The 11,362-nt window shown below is 42.8% G+C and overlaps 1 long non-coding RNA gene across 1 annotated transcript; it reads right to left on the reverse strand.

The window, feature by feature from the left end:
* Positions 1-2,275: 2,275 nt before the first annotated feature.
* LOC123058165 (uncharacterized) lies at positions 2,276-4,277 on the reverse strand. Its single transcript, XR_006427079.1, has 5 exons — positions 4,144-4,277; positions 3,963-4,025; positions 3,817-3,861; positions 3,050-3,103; positions 2,276-2,950 (listed from the first exon to the last, which is right to left on the reverse strand). It is a non-coding gene; the product is annotated as an uncharacterized lncRNA (long non-coding RNA).
* Positions 4,278-11,362: the final 7,085 nt, after the last annotated feature.

An 11,362-nucleotide genomic window follows, 5' to 3' on the forward strand; every position in this document is an offset into this window, starting at 1 on the left:
TATCCCCTGTCATGCAAGAGTTTTTGTCTTGGATAAGATAGCTTTCAGTTGTACTATGGAGGTAAAGAAAGTTTACTTGAAGACCAGGCATGGTTATATTTTCTACGCAAAATTATACAACGCAGATGACTACACCCATTTTGGATGCAAAACTTGGCAAGCACTATGCAAGACTTATGCATTTGAGCCTGATATGGTTATCACCTTTGATATTCGTCCGGAAGATGATATTGAAGGTAATACCGACATCTGGGTCGATGTGCAGACGCCTCCAGTTATACCATTATGTGAGTTTCTCAACCATATTTATGTCTTTGATATTGTTTATTCAAAAATAGTTGACAACTAATTTCTATTGTCAGCTTATTTCGGTTCAAGCAAACATGTCCAGCGCTTGGTAGACAGGACCTACTACTGTCCCGGGGCTGAACTAAACTGCGAGGAGCTAAGTCATTATGTTTCATGGCTTGAGGATCTTGATACTGTCAAGACAAATTTTCTTCCTGCACTTAGAAATGTTAGTACTGAAAACGTGCAACCAATAGTGTTCGTAATGAACTACGGTCATATCTACTTAGGAAAGATGGCAAGATTTTTACTATTTGTCCTCAGTGCATCTTTTGCATACATTATTTTTAAGCTAAACTTCATTGCTAAGTATGTTACTATACGATGTTCTTCAACAGGGACTCCCGATGAATGTTGTGCCTCATGGGATCGAGACTAATGGTACCATGAGTATTGTTAGCTTACGGCCAAGATATCATACAATGCACTTTAGTGCATTCAGGATTTCTAAGAGCGAGGAAGTCTTAATAGTGAAAGACTGGACCAAATTTGTGATGGAGGAGCGCAGAGAAGTACTAGGGGCAGCAATGAGAAGTGCAGCCCACGATTAGGAGACAGGTTCATCTGCATGCTCCAACTTGATGAAGGAGGAGAGCTACACATGTTTTATGTTATTTTACCTGAGAGAGAGCAGCAAGAGTGATTAGCTAGCTAGAAATGAGTTTGAAGATGATGATGTGCTACACTATGAGTATGATGATTAAATAGCTAGTGTTGGTGGTAATGACTATGATGATTATTATTAGCTAGTGTTGGTGGTGATTAGATAGCTACCACATCTAGTGTTGGTGGTGATTAGCTAGCTAGAATGAGTTTGAAGATGATGATGTGCTACACTATGACTATGGTCATTAAATAAATACTGTTGGTGGTAATGACTATGATGATGATTAAATAGCTTGTGCTGACGGATTAGATTCAAGTGGAGGCAACATGTGGTGCACATTGAAAGTACTACTAGTCCAAACTAGATCAAGTTTGGATTAGTAGTATACTTTTGACATGCACCACATATTGCCTCCACTTGAACCTAATCCACCTTCATTTGACACACTGTTATGGACATAATGATATAAACCTCATAATTGGTATTGTACCAAAATTTGTATAACGGCATATAAATACACTAAAAATAAAAAAAAGAGTACTAGTAGCGATGGATAGTAAACATGCTACAACTAGCTAAATTAGCAGCAGTGCGGGACAGAATAACCGCTGTCGCTATGTGTCTTAGCAGTAGCGCTAGTCGCACGCGCTACTGCTAAGTAATAGATGTAGCACCTTATTGGTAACGCGGGGCATTAAACTTGCGCTACTACTAGGGTTTTCCCTAGTAGTCTGCTATAAATTCTTCAACATGCCTCCATGGAAGCATACCCCGACGTATGGAAATTTGGAAAACCCGATTCAGATGACCTACATTTTCTAATTTAGACAAACTGTAGGGGTGCCATGAGATCTGGGTGTGCTTTCTAAGAAGTTTGTGTGCTGAGTCATGATCATGGAAAAGTGGAGTTCTAGGCATAGTGTTCCACACTTTTGGTTTTGGAGCTGGATGTTTATAGAATGAGAGTGATTTGGTGCTAGATTTATTCCCCAAAACCTTCCTTAACTATATACCCATCCATCCGATCAGATAGTGGACTTGCCATGCCCTTTTCAAAAAGGAGGGGCCAATGGGATGAGTACTGATCAGCCGAAGCGAATAGTATAAGGAGCAAAGGGCCGGCGGAGCTAAGGATATGCAACGCCCTATTGTGATCCAAGAGGCCATCACTAATACCCCGGGACGAATATATGGCCCTCCACTTGGAACAACAAAGCGACAGAGCCAAATAGCAATATAGGCTGCAGTGTAGAGGCGCTCGTCTTGGAGACTATTGATAAAGAATGTGTTGTTTAGACGATTGTGGAAGTAATCGCACCATTCCCGAAAGCCTACATTGCCGCTTTCGGAGAGTTTGTTCCATATGTCAAGGAGTTGTGGCAAAAAGTTGGGGTACAACAATAGAGAAGGATCCAGTTCATGAGTAGGGGGTATAAATTCTTCATACATATCACCATCTAAGGGTAGCCCAGCCATTTGGTTCATATCAAGAAGAGTGATTGTGCATTCACCACAGGGGAATAAGAACGTGTTAGTGTTGGGATCCCAGTGCTATAACAAAGCCCTCGGAAGCGGGGGAGATACAGAGTACTCACCCAAAGAGCAATAAATGGCTCCATAGATATAGTCTGTGTTCTCTTCACTACCTTTCAAATGCATGGAATAATTCTTCAAAATGTTAGTTCCCCATTCAACGTACCCAGGGGGAGCTACTGAATATTCAACCTCGTGGAATTCCTAACCTAATCCTTTGGATATCATGTGAGTCCCCAGGGTGACAGCTGTATCGACTCTAGGATGAGGAGCGACAGGATAATAGCACTGAGCTATGAAAGAGCGGCCTGATGTCCACCCTTGCCTAGAATATTCAGGATTTCCTTGGGGTGTCTGTTGTTCCCTTATCACAGGATTGTACAGCAGATTAGTATCTGGTTCAAAAAGTTGCCTCTTAGCTAGCTGCAATAGAGCCATCCTATGCACTTCATCCGGCTCCATCTATATGCAAGGAAAATATGCATATTGGTACATGCACCAAACACTATCGAAAGATAAAACAACAAAAGAGAAAACACAAGATAGAAAAAAAAAACTTACCAAGGTGGACGTGCCCAAGCAGCCAGCCCACCACAAGGATGAGAGAAGTAGTATCTACAAAAAAAATCAACGATATCAAAAATTGGCATATACAGAATGAAAATACATGGGATGTGAGAAGAGAGGTATACATGATTAAAAATAGTCCTCACGCATAAGAACAGTAGCATCATCGTCGAACGACGGACGAAGCCAATATATTGGCCTCCCGGAACGTCGACGATGATCAAGTCATCGATTCATACATATATGATAAAAAAAAATCATCGTCGAACGACGGACGAAGCCAATATATTGGCCTCCCGGAACACCGACGATGATCAAGTCATCGATTCATATATATAAGATAAAAAATCACCGTCGAACAACGGACGAAGCCAATATATTGGCCTCCCGGAACGCCGACGATGATCAAGTCATCGACTCATATATATATAAGATAAAAAAATCACCATCGAACGACAAACAAAGCCTATATGAAGGCTTCCTGAAACGCCAACATCGAGCAATCTACTAATTCATGCAAATATAATAATCCCCGAGTCGAACGACGGACCAAGCCCTGATAGAGGCTTCCCGGAACGCCGACCATGGGATCACGTAGTCAGATGAATAAATACAGATCAAGCACATCCAGAGACCAGGGCTATATACACCCAAAAAAATAGTTCTATGCGTTCAGGGCATTATATCCCTGGCACTTATAGAGAATGAGAGAGATGCAACAACGAACGAATATAATCAGACAATTTGGAAAAGTAGATTACCTAAGTAAGATTTGACCCAAGCCGTAACCTAGTGTCCTTGTCTTCCTGCACTTACGAGATAAAAAGCTGGGTGATAAACTAAATGAGCACCCAAGACACTAAAAGATAAATCATGGCTTAATAATGAGAGAGTGGAAGGGGTATACTCAAGCTGGACGAATCAATAGTTTCCCACACAGAGGTGCATCTTGTGAGGAATTGAAAGTAATCTGGGAGCAATGAAATAGCAGACCGATCAACCAATGAATCGATCTAGGTACTAGCAAAGCAATCTACAGTTTGCTAGCTCATGAAAAGAATTGCGTCCGCAGCCGGACGGAATCAAACCTTTTTCTCCAACGTCTCCTGCCTATCTAAAGAATTGCGTCCACGGACAGACGGAAGCAGACCTTTTCTCGTATGTCTTCTAGCTGGTCTAAGGAAAAAGAAGAAGGCAGCTGGCTGTTTAAAAGATAGTTGAGGGGATAAGGGATGCACTTTGTTAGCCGGATAGAGTTTGTTACCCAGCTAACCTCAAACGTGGCCTGATTTCTAGCTTGCATGGTTGCAAAATCGGTTGGCAACATGTGTAAAACAAAGGAAAATGCACAGTCACATATAACTGGCATGCACTTGACTAAAAGGTCCAACGTTTCAAAAGTGATATTTATCAATAAAAGAGCATGTATTACGTATACTCACAGGAAGTGCTCTAAACGCAAGAAATATGTATAATTAAGTTTCGAGCTCTGGGTCCCCAAAAAGAATCGCTTCGAACCCAGACCTCGAGGGGCATCTGTTGACATAGGTTTTAACCACAATAAATTAAAATGTATAAATCACATAAAATATAAATGCAAAATGGCAAAAATCCGTTTGACATAGATTTTGATCACGTTAAATTAAAAAGGCACGAATCACATAAAATATAAATGCAAAACGGCAAAAAAGGATAATCAATCGCTCAAAATGAGGAATGACAAGATAGGCGTGCGATATATTTTCGAATGTCGATAATGCACGCTGCTACTAATGGCGAAAATACAAACATAAAATTGTTAGAAAAGATGCAAATATCACCAGAATGTCGACTGACTATATGATAAATGTTCGACTTTCATTGACGAGGTGAAATATTGAAGCGACACATAAAAAAAAATACATCACGCAAATGAAATATACGCATGGTGTACTTTGTCAAATAACAAATATCCATATAAGGCTGGACCGTAAGTTTCATCCAAAAATAATTAACGTGTACGTCTACCTTAATGAGCCGCTAACTAATGGCCGATTAAGGCCAGCCCATTAAAATATGCTAGATGACATGCAAGTGGGTGACGCCAAGGCCCATACTTTGATTAGTTGATTAGAAAAAGAAAGAGTTCAGCTATCCCACCAGTCAAACGACTGGTTGCACCAATTAATGATTAAACAAATAAGTAAAAGAGGCAGCCCATGTCTCATGATCTCACACGATCCCACGAGGTGGAGAACGTGGGCACGTCCCACCGATTGGATTCCTGATGCTGCGCTCCTCCTCCTCCTCCTCTAAATACAAGGCTCCTCAGATCAAAAATAAATAAAAGGCTCCTTGGCTGCTCTAGGGGTTCGGCTCATTTTACTCATTGGTTCTCTGGTCTCATTCCCTCCTCTCTAGTAGCAATATTCTACTACACATCACACTACACAAAAAAGCACACAGTGAGAAAAGGAAGCAAGGGGAGGAATCTTGGTTGGTTCCAAGAAGGAAGAAGGTGAGATATGATACTACCCTCATACCCTTAGTTTTGGACGTTTGGTTCGAATCAAGGAATCCTTTCTCCTCATCCATGAACTCTCGTCCTTAGTTTCGGCCATTTTGGTTCGGATCAAGGATTCTCTCTCCCTCACTTCATGAAATATTGTCCTTAGTTTCGGCCATTCTTTTGGTTCGGATCAAGGAAAATACATATCATGAAATCAAGTCCTTAGTTTCGGCTATTTTGGTTCGGATCAAGGAAAATACATACCATGAAATCATGTCCATAGTTTTGGCCATTTTGGTTCGGATCAAGGAAAATACATATCATGAAATCATATCCTTAGTTTCGGCCATTTTGGTTCAGATCAAGGAAAATACATACCATGAAATCATGTCCTTAGTTTCGGTCATTTTGGTTCGGATCAAGGAAAATACATATCATGAAATCATGTCCTTAGTTTCGGCCATTTTGGTTTCGGCCATTTTGGTTCGGATCAAGGAAAATACATATCATGAAATCATGTCCTTAGTTTCGGCCATTTTGGTTCGGATCAAGGAAAATACATATCATGAAATCATATCCTTAGTTTCAGCCATTCTGGTTCGGATCAAGGAATATAATTCATAAAACATTGTCCTTAGGTTCGGCCTTATGGTTCGAATCAAGGAATATGTATATCATGAAATTATGCCCCTTAGGTTCGGCCTTTTGGTTCGGATCGAGGAATATGCATACAACGAAATCATGCCCTTAGGTTCGGCCTTTTGGTTTGGATCAAGGAATATAAACCCATAAAATCATGCCCTTAGGTTCGACCCTTTTGGGTTCGGATCGAGGAATCTAGATACTGCATGAAATCGGGGATTCGCATGTTTCATGTAGATATGTCCTTAGTTTTGGCCATGTGGTTCAAATCAAGTATGCATATTTTTCTTCACGTAGACATGTCGTGATTGGGGGACATATAAAATGCTCTAAGCATGGGTTCTTTCTTCTCACGAGGATGAATTCCGTGGCATAAGTCAACAAAATGCAAAATACCATATGACATGGGTTCACTCATGAATCCCATGGCATAATAAAAATTGTATTATGGCGTGGGTTCTTTCAAATGAATTCCATGACATATACCATCAACCAAACAAAACAAAACTTTTGTTCTAAGCATGGGTTCTCCTATATGAATTCTTTGACGTGAGTTACAAATATTGAAAATATATGCATCCAAATATGGGGCCAGATTAAGCCTCGCCAAAATCAAACTTCGTTTATACCATAACATAAATGAAGTCAAGCATGAACAAAATATGTTGCATGCATGGTAAAGAAACATATGACATAATATCAAACATAATGTCATTGAAGAAAACCTACGCGGATAAACTTCAAGTTCCCCCAGGCCGGAGTTCAGCGTCGATCGCGAGGAGGATTCCTTTTATTTTATTTTATTGTAGCATATTGTAATAGGCATGTGATGTAATCCTATGTAATAGAAATGTTGGAATTCCTAATCAGGGGTTTTCTCTTCGGAGATGTAATTAACAGAATTTTTATGTAAATGTAAGGGTTCTGGAAATAATGTACCTGCAATGTTTGATTCTACTTTTATTTTATGCATTTAAATTTCACTCTATATCAATGACGTGGACGCGTGTCTCACGCCCGTCATTTTCCCATCATCAGATTCCGGCACGCTCGGTGGGACATATTTCTCCCCTCATCTTTGAATTCCAACATAGGATTGCAACATATGAATTTCCATAGTATATAAAGCATAAAACATTATGTACGCATATACAAAAAAAGATGAAGAAAACTAATATATGGTTTTCTTTATTTTGAAGGTATGGAGGGACAAGTCCAGTAGTTTGTCACTCTCCGCTTTGGTGACCTCTGGCTGGATGTGCCAATTGGTCCGCTTGTGGCTGCAGTTAGCAAGAGTTTGGAAACAACAGCTGCATCCCCAGCTAGGCTAGAAGAAAAGGAAGTCTCCTCTGCACTGAAGGAGGGGTTTACTCCTATGCTCACAAAGTCAGCAAAGAGAAGGATGTGTGCAGCTGCAAGAGCATCTAAGGATCAGCATGTACGCGAAGCTTCTTCATCTACTTCAGTTCCTCCTGGTTTCACAAAGATGTCACCTACCAAGGTCATGAGCCATGAGGTACCAGCAAAGGTTGTTCGCATGACACCCGAAAGTGGCCCGTTCTTGCAAAACAGACGGGATCACTAAAGGTGGCATCGCCAAGACAATCTGCTTCAACTACATTGACCTAAGTCGTAGTGCCCCTTACACCTTCAAAACTTAGGGTGGGCGCACGCGAAGGGTCAGGAGAAAGCTCACATAAGCTTATCCCAAGCAACGTAGGGGCAGCTCAAAGGGCTTGCTCCGCGGACAAAGGAAAAGGTGTAATGACTGAGGACACTGAGTATTCCTCACATGAAGGATCGGCACGTCCAAGAAACCAACTTCGTGTTGATGCACCTGAATTTATCCCCACCATGGGCTATAATCCCATTGGACCATGCCTAGTGCGTGAGCCAAGGAATAGACGCTCGCTCCAGTGGCGGGGGGTGTTTGTCACTTCAGATGACTTCCAAGCTGGTCATGTGGATCCAACTGCTGCAATATCAGATCCTTTGTCCTCATCAGTGCCAGCACCAAGACCATCATTTGAAGGCTCGGTTGATCCAGCATGGGGGAATAAAAGAAAGAATAAAAAGAAATAAAAGAGATCATATTGATCTTATGGAGAGTAATGACTTCACATATAAAGGGTACGATGAATAAAAGTTGTTGAGAGTTGAGAAACATGGTTTTAGTCATTGTTGCAATTAATAGGAAGTAATAAAGAAAGAGAGGTTTTCACATATAAATATATTATCTTGGACATTTTTTATTACTTTGAGCACTCATTAAAATATGACATGCTAAAAAGTTGATGTTGGACAGGGAAGACAACGTAATGGGTTATGTTCTCTTATATCTGAAATAAAGTATAGTGTCATGGATCATCCAACATGTTGAGCTTACCTTTCCCCCTCATGCTAGCCAAATTCTTTGCACCAAGTAGCACTACTAGGAAAAGGCCTACTAATGGCGCACCTAATTTGGCCATTAATGGCGCATTAGTGGTGCGCTATTAGTAGCACGCCATTAGTATATTTTACTAATGGCGCACCACAGATGCGCCGTTAGTATCTGGTATACTAATGGCGCACCCCTGATGCGCCATTAGTATATACAACAGTGCGCCATTAGTATGCCTCCCAGGGGGCCATGTATACCCAGGTGCTTTGGCATACTAATGGCGCACGACAGAAAGATGCGCTATTAGTAACTTCGGCATACTAATGGCACACTCTTTAATGATGCGCCATTAGTATCCTTTGGCATACTAATGGTGCACTATGATGTGATGCGCCATTAGTATGAATATTAGGTTTTTTTTATTTTTTTATTTTCTGTTTTTTGCACAGGTTACAAAATGTATAATTGGACAAAATATAGACAGCACACATCAACAACAGATTCATCGAATACAATAGAAGATTAGTCTCTGAATACAATTCATCATTTTAGTCTCCGAATACAAGTCATCATATTAGTCTCCGAATTGAAAAGACCGAACAAAGATAGAACATTATATTACAAGTCTCGAGACCGCGAGTTTGTCTTCACATTACAAGTCGATATCGATCATCTAAACTACCATCACATAGAAGAGAGCTGCGGTCATCACGATGAGCATCATCACGATGAAACTCGTCTTCATCCGGTTCCTCCAACGCTCCCTCCCCTCTCCCGCTAGATAGCGGGCGTATCTAGATTTGGCCTCGGCCCTAGTGGCGTACCCTTTGTAACTGTTACCGCTGAATCGGTGAACCTGTCTCCGACACTCCTCCCAGTCGTCGTAGACTCCGGGAACCTTACCCTTGTACACGACATACCACGGCATCGCTATGCAGTAGCCAAACGAAACGTTAGTACCAATTCACAGACAATACATGAGCAATATATAAGTATGCAACAGAACGATCAGAAGAGAAAAGCAAGACATTAATAGCATCGATTACATCTTAAGTTGAACGACTCTCGAAACCAAAGAGACATACTACAAGTTCATTAAAGTTTAATTACAACATGAGACTCAAGGGACCGGAGCATGGATGAAGCCGCCGTCTATCGTGGGAGTCATGAAAGAACGGGCGTTGTCAGCCTGCATTTGTAGGATTGTGTCGATGTCACTGTTGGACGGTTGATATCTGAGGTAGAACTGCCCCGCAGTACGAAGGACATCTTGATGGATGATTTCCGCAAACTCCGACTGGATGTGAAAGAATTCTTGTCTCATGTCCGCGTCCTGGATTGCCGACACGCTCGCGGCCCAATCTTTGAGTCTACTCAGTAGCAGAAGTTGATGATGGTCCCGTACGATCGCCCGCATGTGATGGATGGCGTAGTAGGCACCCTTCTGACCGCCAGGCGGCTGCTTGACGCAGCAGAACGTCGTATTGTGGGAGAACACGTGCTTGCCGTACTTACGAATAGGCCTGGTGAAGGTGCCTCCAGATTTGACGTAGCCGGGGAGAACATCATCAAGAACCTTCTTGACATTTGTGTAGTCTACGTTCGACTGACGGTCCGGGTCGAAATACGTGGCCATGGAATATTTGGGGCTTAGGAGGATGAGCGTGCAACATGTGTCACTGGAGAAAACACGGAATGTTAAAAGAAAAATGATCGAAATCTAAGAATTCATATGTTACGGGGCGGTTGAGGGGAGGACTTACTCGGGAAAGTAAGGCATGAGGAAGTTATCCTTATCTTGGTTTGCCAGAATGACCCCTTCGAGGTAAGAACTCGCGACTTGCCGGTCCCTAGCGCTGCCCAAGATCTTGGCACGCATGTAGAAGGGGTCGACTATCACGATGTCCGGGGTCTTGTCGCGAATGATCCGCATCTCCATACTTAGCGAAAATAGCCGAACGAAGGTGTAGTGCAGCGGATGAAGGTTCAACATAGCGTGGATGTCATCAAACTGCAGGATGATCGTACCCCCGATGGAGTTGTCCACAAAGCCCTTGCCCTCTGGCACCTTGGCCGCGAAAACCGGGTATGCCACATCCTTCTCTCCGAGACGCCGCTTCTCTAAAGAAAGAACACTGTCATGCAGACTCCGCATAGCACCGGTTGCAGCATCGAGCATATTTCTCGGTAGCATCGGCCTACCTGCCACATGCACCCTCCTCGAGATATCCTCAGGTGAAGGTGGCCCGTCCTGAGCACGGATCGTACTCGGTGTCGGCTGGCCCGCACCCTTGTTAGTCTTTCTTTTGCGTGCCTTCTTCTTCTCCTGTAATGGGACCGAGTTCTGCTCACAGACCGCCTTCTTGAGTGTGTTGGGGCTGATCATATTTCGCACCTCGCCTATCTGAGGCTCGGTGAAGTCGGCAGCTGGAGGCGTCTCCTGAGAGCTGAACTGCAGACGACGCCTGTTGCAACTTGGCTTCTCCGCGGTACCAGCTAGATCGCGCACGTCTTTTGTTGGGTTGGGTTCTTGAGAAGGAGGCCCCATGAAGTCGCCACCGTACCCATGATCAGCAAAGTACTGATCGACGTTGGCAAATGTATCGTCGTCGTCGTCGTTCTGATCCTATGCCATATGCATGTTTGGATCCAGTGGCATAGGGATGTCCGGCATCGTTGCGGCGGTCTTGCCATGGGGCCGACTTGGTGCCGGCATGACTGGCAGTGTTGTCTTTGGGGTGGTGTCCCCCGCCCCCAAACGAATCTGGCTCTTCGGCCAAAGCAGGGGCTAGCT

Source organism: Triticum aestivum, chromosome 3A (assembly GCF_018294505.1).
Source record: "Triticum aestivum cultivar Chinese Spring chromosome 3A, IWGSC CS RefSeq v2.1, whole genome shotgun sequence".
NCBI lineage: Eukaryota > Viridiplantae > Streptophyta > Magnoliopsida > Poales > Poaceae > Triticum > Triticum aestivum.